The following is an 11,175-nucleotide window of genomic DNA, read 5'->3' on the forward strand; positions in this document are numbered from 1 at the left end:
CAACAACAATTATCTAGTTTTAGTTTTGTAGTGATAACTGGATGTATAAATTTATAGCCTGCTAGTACTAGGATAGATCACCAAATACCTTATAACCAGCAGAAAGAGCATGCTCTCTCTTCACCCGCTTCTCAGATGATGATGGCTTATCTCTGTTAACACAAGCCTAAGAAGTAAAATCACATTAGATACCTCTTACCTGAATCTTTATCTCAGGAAATCTGACATAAATCACAACTTTTATAACATGAATAGAAATAACTACCCGATAGAATAAAGTAGCTGCAAGGTCAACAAGACCATACTGTGACCTACTTAAAGATCCAAATCTATCATCTTTAGTTGCCTCAGCCCTGAATAAGTATAGATTTAATATTATTTTTCTATTGATAAAGCAAGTTGTATAAAGAAAAAGATGACAGTCATCATTTGTATTAGAACCTAGGCAGTAGGAAAAATGCTCCTTCTAAAAAGTAGTGAAAGACAAAAACAAAAACAGAAACACCTTCCCATAAACATCTTAGATTACAGCCACAAATACCAATCACAAAGAAGAGTGGAGGATGAGAAGAATGACTTAAACTCCTTATTATTGAAGATCATATAGGTATAGATTCAATATTATTAGTATCATCACCAAAATCAACAGTGTAAACAGAGAGAAAAAAGGGAGAAAAACAGAACTTTTAATCAGAGCTTTTAAGTTGAACTTTTGCAATATCTTAGGGCAATACAAGCTTTATATGGCAGAATAAACCTTACACAACTCAAATGCAACACAACAACTAATTGGGTATCATAGTCACAAAAATACATAAATTTTCAACAAAATAACTCTACAATAGTCAATACAATACTTCAAAATTTAGCAGTGGTTCGACAAAGTGATATAACATATATACCAAGAATTAAATTGCAAGTTAGAGTGTTACCAAACTTATGCAGATCAATTTTTTAAAATCTCCACAAAGTGAATGCCTTCCAATCTGTTAGAAACCCTATAATCACATTCATAAAAGAAAACCATTTTCATTTTTAGATTTTCTTACCAAAGTTCCAACTACAAAATTGTAACGCCCTGGATAGCCAAGACCGTTACACTGTGTGTTTATAATGTGCCAAACTTGCTAATCAAGTATTTAAAGTAAAAGCGTGTTACTCAAATAGTAGAGGAACTAAGGTTAAAAGAGTTTTGGTCTCAAAAGATACATTTTCATTACTAAACATTGTTTATGTACAAGGGATCCCAAAAATGACAGTTTAAAAGTCATTTACAAAAGTTACAAAGTCTATATACATCAACAGCCATACTAAGGCAAAATGAGTGGTTAGGTAATCTCCGTCCTGACACACTCCTCGACCGTGGTGATCGAACGGCTGGCTATGTACATTTCACCTCGGAGCTCTCCACCTCAGGCCTGGTCCAGCTTGCCCTTACCCTTACCTGCACCACGAAGCACCCGTGAGCCAAGGCCCAACAAGAACATATATCAATAATAGAGCATGCACATTTAGCTGTCAAGTCAATCTCACTTATAACATCTCATAAACTCAAGCATATCAATAGTCAAGTATTTCATATACAGAGCATTTCAACTCATATAACACAATGCACAGATGATAACCAGGGCTAGCGCTCATAAGCTGCTCCCTCTGTTATCCTTTCGTTTCTGGCTCCCAGTGGCCAATTCACGTCCCATGCGCTAAATTCATGAACGATACTCTTAGACCGCTTACACGTGTCCCTTGGCATAATACCAACGATGACACAAAACAATTCTCGGGAGCACTTAGTCCCATCACAATCATACATTCGGGTGCAGTGTTCTTACCTTTCAATTCGCTGGTTTCCGATATCACGTAGCCACAAGCACGGTCCTCTATCCCGAGCTTCTCCAAAGTCCTAATCAAACACAAATATAATATTCCTTGTCATTAACCAATCCAAGACTACCTTCCCAGTACCTAATCCACACTCTCGGAACCTCCAAAACCCTAGAACAACATCCCGGAGACATCCCCCGAACCCCCGGAGCAAAGGTCAAAAATTGCAAAATATCACTCCCTGAAATTTGCCTTGTGCCGCGGCACCACAATCCTTGTGCCGCGGCACCCACCTCCAGAGACCCCTAGGCCGCGGCAAGCAAAAGCCATGCCGCGGCACACCATCGCAGACCCAGATTTCTGGGTTTTCCTTCGCATTTTCCCGAGTTCCAACCTCACCAATTCACCCCAAACTCTATCCTAAGTCCCAAAACCAACTCTAAACCCCTAACAAACCTCACAACAACCCAAAGACATCATGCCTAAGCTCACTCACACCTTCAATCCTAAAATTCACTCTTGAATTCCCACTTGACAACTCAAACCAGAAAAGTTATGCACAGCTTGAATTCAAGCACAACCCACACTTCCAATTCCCTAAACCTTAACAAAACAAATCTAATAAACATACAGAGACCTTACCTTAAGTGATAGGTTCAACCTCCAGCTCTTGATCTTCTTCCCCCTTGGTTTCCAAATTCTGAAATTACATAAAACCAGCCACCAACTTATCTCAATTCACCTTCCTTAACTAAAATTCAGACTTAAAACTTGGATATAGCATAATCAAAATCTTACCTCTGAGTTTTCTTGGCCTAAACTTGGTTGATAACTTCAGACATCCCTTGATTCTCCTTCCAAGAGTCTAGATTTCTGCTTCTCCTTTCTATCTCCTTTTTGTTCTAATTCTAGGTTTCCACCATTCAGCATAAACCCCTCTCCAAAATATTATACGTATATGTTATTCCCTCAGCTCAAACTCATCTATTTACTACCGAATTACCATTTTAACCCTCCATTAATATCACTTACTAACTAGACCTCAAGGGCTTATTTGTCCTTTCCCTAACTTTGCAATTCTACCACTTTCCCAAAGAAACCTGTTACTTTCTATAGTTACTAATGGTTACACAGGTTACCAAGTCACCAGTTACCTTTATCTAGTTTCCTAGGACCGCCTTGGCACGTGCACCACGTTTGTATCACAGCACCCACACAGTACAATTCACATATCATAATTATCACATAATATAATTCACATAGGCATATAACATGCTTAAAATCATAATCATACATCTTAATCATAATAATCACACATAATTCTCATCCTGCCCTCCCGGCATACTAATCAAGGCCCTTAAGCCTTATTAGTGAATTTGGGTCGTTACAACTATCCCCTCCTAATAAGAATTTCGTCCTCGAAATTTACCTGAACAATTCCGGATACTGATCCCGCATAGCTGTCTCAAGCTCCCAGGTCGCCTCCTCGACCTTACTGTTTCTCCACAGCACCTTAACTAAAGGAATTGTTTTGTTTCGCAACACCTTATCTTTTCGGTCCAAGATCTGAACTGGTCTCTCATCATAAGCCAAATCTGCCTGTAACTCCAAATCTTCATGCCTCAAAACATGAGTCACATCTGAGACATACTTTCGAAGCATAGAGACATGAAACACATCATGAACTCCAGACAACGATGGTGGCAAGGCTAACCTGTAAGCCACCTGACCAATCCTTTCCAGGATCTCGAATGGTCCAATGAATCTAGGGCTCAACTTGCCCTTCTTACCAAACCTCCTCACCCCTCGCAGAGGTGAAACTCGAAGGAAGACGTGATCACCAACCTGAAACTCCACATCCCTACGCTTAGGATCAGCGTAACTTTTCTGCCTGCTCTGAGATGCGAGCATCCTAACTCGGATCTTCTCTATGGCCTCACTCGTCCTCTGGACCATGTCCGGTCCCAAGTATCTCCTCTCACCCATCTCGTCCCAATGGATGGGCGATCTACACTTCCTCCCATACAACATTTCATAGGGAGCCACTCCAATTGTTGACTGGTAACTATTATTGTACGAGAACTCAATCAACGGAAGGTACTTACTCCAAGAACCCTCAAAGTCAATCACATAAGCTCTGAGCATATCCTCCAGTATCTAGATCGTCCTCTCAGACTGTCCGTCAGTCTGAGGATGAAAAGCTGTACTGAACTTCAACTGAGTTCCCAAATCTTTCTGCAAACCTCCCCAAAACTTGGAAGTGAAAATAGGATCCCGGTCTGACACAATAGACTTAGGAACCCCATGGAAACGTACAATCTCTTTCACGTACAACTCAGCGTATTGATCCACAGTATAAGTTGACCTCACTGGAAGGAAATGGGCTGACTTGGTATATCTATCCACTATCACCCATATTGAGTCATGAAACCCTACTATTCTGGGTAGACCTCCTACGAAATCCATAGTAATATCCTCCCATTTCCACTCAGGAATATCCAAAGGCTGAAGCAACCCTGCTGGTCGCTGATGCTCAGCTTTCACCTGTTGACAGGTTAGGCATCTAGCAACGTACTCTACCACATCCCTCTTCATCCCGGGCCACCAATACAAAGTCCGTAGATCCTGATACATTTTTGTGGTACCTGGATGAAGCGAGTACGGTGTCGTATGAGACTCATCTAGTATCTCCCGTCTGATCCCCTCGTCAGCTGGAACACAAATTCGTCCCTGATACCGTAATAAACCAACCTCTGAAACAGAATAGTCCTTAGCTATTCCTGCCAAAACATCCTCTCTAACCCTCTGTAACTGAGCGTCTGTCAACTGCCCCTCTCTGATCCGCTCTAGCAGGGTCGACTGTAGAGTAATATTAGCCAATCGGCCCACAACCAATTCTATTCCCGCTCTAACCATCTCATCTGCTAACTCCCTTGAGATCTGAACAGAGCTGTACAACTGACCTGGACCTCTGCGGCTCAATGCATCAGCCACCACATTGGCTTTTCCTGGATGGTAAAGAATATCACAATCATAATCTTTCACCAGCTCCAGCCAACGTCTCTGTCTCATATTCAGGTCCCTCTGTGTAAAGAAATATTTCAAGCTCTTATGGTCAGTGTACACCTCGCACTTCTCCCCATATAGGTAATGCCGCCAAATCTTCAGTGCAAAGACCACTGCTGCCAGCTCTAGGTCATGAGTAGGATACCGCTGCTCATACTCCTTCAGCTGTCGTGATGCATAAGCTATCACCTTCTCATTCTGCATCAGCACACAGCCTAAACCCAACCTTGACGCATCACAGTAAACAACAAACTTCCCTTCTCCTGAAGGCAAACTCAACACTGGTGCAGTAATAAGTCGTCTCTTCAACTCCTGGAAACTACCCTCACACTTGTCTGACCAAATAAACTTTAAATTCTTTCTTGTCAATTCTGTCATCGGTGCTGCTATCTTTGAGAAACCCTCTACAAACCGCCTGTAGTAGCCTGCCAAACCAAGAAAACTCCGCACCTCTGAGGCGTTCCTTGGCCTCGGCCAATCCCTAACTGCCTCTATCTTAGACGGATCTACTTTAATCCCATCTGCACCTACAATGTGTCCAAGGAATGTCACTTCAGGTAACCAGAACTCGCACTTCTTAAACTTAGCATATAACTGATGCTCCCTCAACCTCTGAAGAACCAAACGAAGATGAAACTCGTGCTCTGTCTCTGAACTGGAGTACACTAGGATGTCATCGATGAAGACTATAACAAACTGATCTAGAAAATCCTTGAATACTCTGTTCATTAAGTCCATAAAAGCTGCTGGGGCATTGGTCAAACCAAAAGACATGACCAAGAACTCATAGTGCCCGTACCGCGTCCGAAAGGCCGTCTTAGGTATGTCCTCATCCTTGATCCTCAGCTGGTGATAACCAGATCGAAGATCAATCTTTGAGAACACCGTCTTACCCTGCAGCTGATCGAACAAGTCATCAATCCTTGGTAGGGGATACTTATTCTTAATAGTTAACTTATTCAGTTCCCGATAGTCAATACACATTCTCAGGGTCCCATCCTTCTTCTTAACAAATAAAACTGGAGCACCCTATGGCGAATAGCTAGGTCTGATGAACCCTATATCCAGAAGTTCCTGCAGTTGTATCTTTAACTCTTTCAGTTCCGCTGGTGCCATCCTGTATGGTGCCCTCGACACTGGCTCTGTCCCCGGTGCCAACTCAATAACAAACTCAATCTCCCTACGCGACGACAACCCAGGCAAATCCTCAGGGAACACATCCAAGAACTCACAAACCAGTCTGGTCTCCTCTGGTCCAACTAATGAAACTTTGGTGGTATCCACCACACTAGCCAAGAAGCCTATACATCCACCCTGTAACAAATCTCTGGCTCTCAACGCAGATATCCTGGGTACGCGGGGTCCTCGCACCGCTCCCACAAAAACAAAGGGATCCTCACCCTCTGGCTCAAAAGTCACCATTTTCTTTCTACAATCAATAGTAGCTCCATATCGAACCAGCCAATCCATGCCTAAGATCATGTCAAAATCCTCCATACTTAACTCAATCAAGTCTACCGACAACTCCCTGCCATCAACTAACACTGGCAATGCCCTAACCCATCTCCTAGACACCACCAGCTCTCCCGTAGGCAATATAGTCCCAAACCCTGAGGTACTAATCTCACTAGGTCTACACAATCTATCAATCACCCTATCAGAAACAAATGAATGCGTAGCACCAGAATCAATCAAAACAGTAAAGGAAGTGCCAGCACTAGAAAGCTGACCTGTCACTACCGAGGGGCTAGCCTCGGCCTCTGCCTGTGTCAAAGTAAACACTCGAGCTGGAGTCAAGCTGTCCACTTTTCCTGCCTCGCCCTTCTTCACTGTTGGGCAATCTTTTCTGAGGTGCCCCACCACCCCGCATACATAACAGGCCTTAGCCTGACACTCGCCCAAATGGCGTCTCTTGCACCTCGGGCATTCTGGGTAAGTCCTCCACGAATCGCCGCCTCCCCGTCGGCCACCCTGAACACCCCGACCTCCTCTATCAAACCTAGGAGCAATTGGGGCTTCAGGAGTCTTTCTCTTCAAATCACTAACACCTCCACCTCTACTAGAACCAGAATACGGAGGCACCGGTCTACGGCCCTCCCTTCTTGCTGCACTATCCCTCCAAATCCTATTCTCTGCTTCCTCAGCAGTCAGAGCCCTTTCCACAGCCTGGGCATAGGTAGTCACCCCAGGAACTGTAGTAATCCTTACATCCCGGGCTATCATGACATTTAGCCCTCTAACAAATCTGTCTAACCTGGTCGCATCGGTAGGAACAAGATCCGGTGCAAACTTTGCAAGTCTATCAAATTTTAAGGCATACTCTGTAACAGTCAAACTGCCCTGAACAAGGCCCACAAACTCATTCACCTTCGCTGCCCTGATAGCAATGTTATAGTACTTCTGATTAAACAAATCTTTAAACTCTTCCCAAGTCATCGTGGCAACATTTCTGGTCTGCGATACCACCTCCCACCAGATTAGGGCATCCTCTCTCAACATATAAGTGGCGCAGGCCACCCTATCATATCCTTCTACCTTCATAAAATCAAGTATAGTGGTAATCAAGGTCATCCACTGCTCAGCTTTTAGTGGATCTGGTCCACCCTCAAAGATCGGGGGCTGCTGTTTCCTGAACCGCTCATACAACGGTTCCATTTTATTACCAACATCAACAGGCTGTACCACAGGTACCAGCGCCGGTGGCCCAGCTGGGGCAACACTCCCAGATGGAGCCTGCTGCAGCATTCTGATCAACTCATCTTGGCTCTGAAGCCTAGCTTGCATTTCTGCCATTAACTGTTGCCAGTTCTCAGGGACTGGCGGAGAGGTTGGGCCCTGATCATCCTCTCTAGCCCCAGACCTGCCGGCTTGTCGTGTTGATTTCCTTGAACGCATATCTATTCAAGTCAATCTGCAAACAACGACTTGGCAATTAGGCTAAGATGACAGGGTGATAATCTCTCCATAATCCACCACCGAAAGTCCAATCATTCACAAGCAAACACGTATAGCAATTCATTCAAATATTCATCCACATACACAGCAATGCTAATAAGCACGCCTCAATAACATCATGCAATAGTCAAGGGCCAGGCCCTATCAGAATCTCATGCTCCCTATTCATCAGACAGATATCAACATTCATATCTCACTCAAATCATTTAAACACATAATCATACATATACAGTTACCAAACCCTGAGTTGAGCTTGTCTCCAACAGCGAATGTACATACCCAGCCAGTCTTCAGGACCCATAAACCTAGGACGCTCTGATACCAAGTTGTAACGCCCTGGATAGCCAAGACCGTTACACTGTGTGTTTATAATGTGCCAAACTTGCTAATCAAGTATTTAAAGTAAAAGCGTGTTACTCAAATAGTAGAGGAACTAAGGTTAAAAGAGTTTTGGTCTCAAAAGATACATTTTCATTACTAAACATTGTTTATGTACAAGGGATCCCAAAAATGACAGTTTAAAAGTCATTTACAAAAGTTACAAAGTCTATATACATCAACAGCCATACTAAGGAAAAATGAGTGGTTAGGTAATCTCCGTCCTGACACACTCCTCGACCGTGGTGATCGAACAGCTGGCTATGTACATTTCACCTCGGAGCTCTCCACCTCAGGCCTGGTCCAGCTTGCCCTTACCCTTACCTGCACCACGAAGCACCCGTGAGCCAAGGCCCAGCAAGAACATATATCAATAATAGAGCATGCACATTTAGCTGTCAAGTCAATCTCACTTATAACATCTCATAAACTCAAGCATATCAATAGTCAAGTATTTCATATACAGAGCATTTCAACTCATATAACACAATGCACATATGATAACCAGGGCTAGCGCTCACAAGCTGCTCCCTCTGTTATCCTTTCGTTTCTGGCTCCCAGTGGCCAATTCGCGTCCCATGCGCTAAATTCATGAACGATACTCTTAGACCGCTTACACGTGTCCCTTGGCATAATACCAACGATGACACAAAACAATTCTCGGGAGCACTTAGTCCCATCACAATCATACATTCGGGTGCAGTGTTCTTACCTTTCAATTCGCTGGTTTCCGATATCACGTAGCCACAAGCACGGTCCTCTATCCCGAGCTTCTCCAAAGTCCTAATCAAACACAAATATAATATTCCTTGTCATTAACCAATCCAAGACTACCTTCCCGGTACCTAATCCACACTCTCGGAACCCCCAAAACCCTAGAACAACATCCCGGAGACATCCCCCGAACCCCCGGAGCAAAGGTCAAAAATTGCAAAATATCACTCCCTGAAATTTGCCTTGTGCCGCGGCACCACATTCCTTGTGCCACGGCACCCACCTCCAGAGACCCCTAGGCCGCGGCAAGCAAAAGCCGTGCCGCGGCACACCATCGCAGACCCAGATTTCTGGGTTTTCCTTCGCATTTTCCCGAGCTCCAACCTCACCAATTCACCCCAAACTCTATCCTAAGTCCCAAAACCAACTCTAAACCCCTAACAAACCTCACAACAACCCAAAGACATCATGCCTAAGCTCACTCACACCTTCAATCGTAAAATTCACTCTTGAATTCCCACTTGACAACTCAAACCAGAAAAGTTATGCACAGCTTGAATTCAAGCACAACCCACACTTCCAATTCCCTAAACCTTAACAAAACAAATCTAATAAACATACAGAGACCTTACCTTAAGTGATAGGTTCAACCTCCAGCTCTTGACCTTCTTCCCCCTTGGTTTCCAAATTCTAAAATTACATAAAACCAGCCGCCAACTTATCTCAATTCACCTTCCTTAACTAAAATTCAGACTTAAAACTTGGATATAGCATAATCAAAATCTTACCTCTGAGTTTTCTTGGCCTAAACTTGGTTGATAACTTCAGACATCCCTTGATTCTCCTTCCAAGAGTCTAGATTTCTGCTTCTCCTTTCTATCTCCTTTTTGTTCTAATTCTAGGTTTCCACCATTCAGCATAAACCCCTCTCCAAAATATTATACGTATATGTTATTCCCTCAGCTCAAACTCATCTATTTACTACCGAATTACCATTTTAACCCTCCATTAATATCACTTACTAACTAGACCTCAAGGGCTTATTTGTCCTTTCCCTAACTTTGCAATTCTACCACTTTCCCAAAGAAACCTGTTACTTTCTATAGTTACTAATGGTTACACAGGTTACCAAGTCACCAGTTACCTTTATCTAGTTTCCTAGGACCGCCTTGGCACATGCACCACGTTTGTATCACAGCACCCACACAGTACAATTCACATATCATAATTATCACATAATATAATCCACATAGTCATATAACATGCTTAAAATCATAATCATACATCTTAATCATAATAATCACACATAATTCCCATCATGCCCTCCCGGCATACTAATCAAGGCCCTTAAGCCTTATTAGTGAATTTGGGTCGTTACAAAAATAATGCCAACAAACAAAACAAAGTAAAAAAATCAAAACAAAAGTCACAAAATCATAATTTTACTAGTTCCACTATACATATATAAATATACATATTTATATATATGATTTTGAATTGTAAACTGCTAATATACAGAAAAAATAAAGGTCTCTCTGACCTCCATATTATCATAACTCCACGGACAAGAAAACATGAGATTTATATATATAGTTAATTAACCTGTGAGAAAGAGGGAGAACGGTGAGGTGGGAAGCCAGGGACTATCATGAACCAATCAACAACAACAAAAAATAAGAAGAAAAAAAATCCAAGAGGAAACATACCAGATTTTACTATTCAGCATGCTTTTTGGGAAAAAGAAAAAATAAGAGTCTTAACAAATGTCCATTTCTAATGATCTATCAGGTAAATCAACTATACATCTCATTAGAGAATCATACAAAAATTTCTAATTGGCACTTGACTCGAGACTATTAGCTTTAAATTATTTTCAGCCACAAGAAGGCTTTTTAAAAAGATCAAATATGCATGCACCTTGCTCTTGTCCAAGAAGGGTTTTTACTTAAACTATTCTATCCAATGATTATCATCTTCGATAATTATTTTCATTTAAATTAGTAAACGGAGCCTTGGTGTCACACATACACTGGGAATAAATAATAATGAAAAAGGATCTATACAAAGGCAAAACCATAATGCAAAACGATATGGCTCTCTAAACGAAATTTCAAAACATTCAAAATGGCAGAATAAGAAAAGGGAAGGCTTGTATTAGAGTTCTAAGATATAAATCCACAAAGAAAATAGCCAAGCAATTTTTAGAGTGTATTATAATAGTGGCAAAAAAGAAAAATA

General features: G+C 42.2%; 1 long non-coding RNA gene across 1 annotated transcript; it reads right to left on the minus strand.

The window, feature by feature from the left end:
• Positions 1 to 1,200: 1,200 nt before the first annotated feature.
• On the minus strand, positions 1,201 to 1,951 carry LOC133824163 (uncharacterized). Its single transcript, XR_009888489.1, has 2 exons — positions 1,833 to 1,951; positions 1,201 to 1,444 (listed from the first exon to the last, which is right to left on the minus strand). It is a non-coding gene; the product is annotated as an uncharacterized LOC133824163 (long non-coding RNA).
• Positions 1,952 to 11,175: the final 9,224 nt, after the last annotated feature.

The sequence above is a fragment of the Humulus lupulus genome, chromosome 1 (assembly GCF_963169125.1).
Source record: "Humulus lupulus chromosome 1, drHumLupu1.1, whole genome shotgun sequence".
NCBI classification, from domain to species: domain Eukaryota; kingdom Viridiplantae; phylum Streptophyta; class Magnoliopsida; order Rosales; family Cannabaceae; genus Humulus; species Humulus lupulus.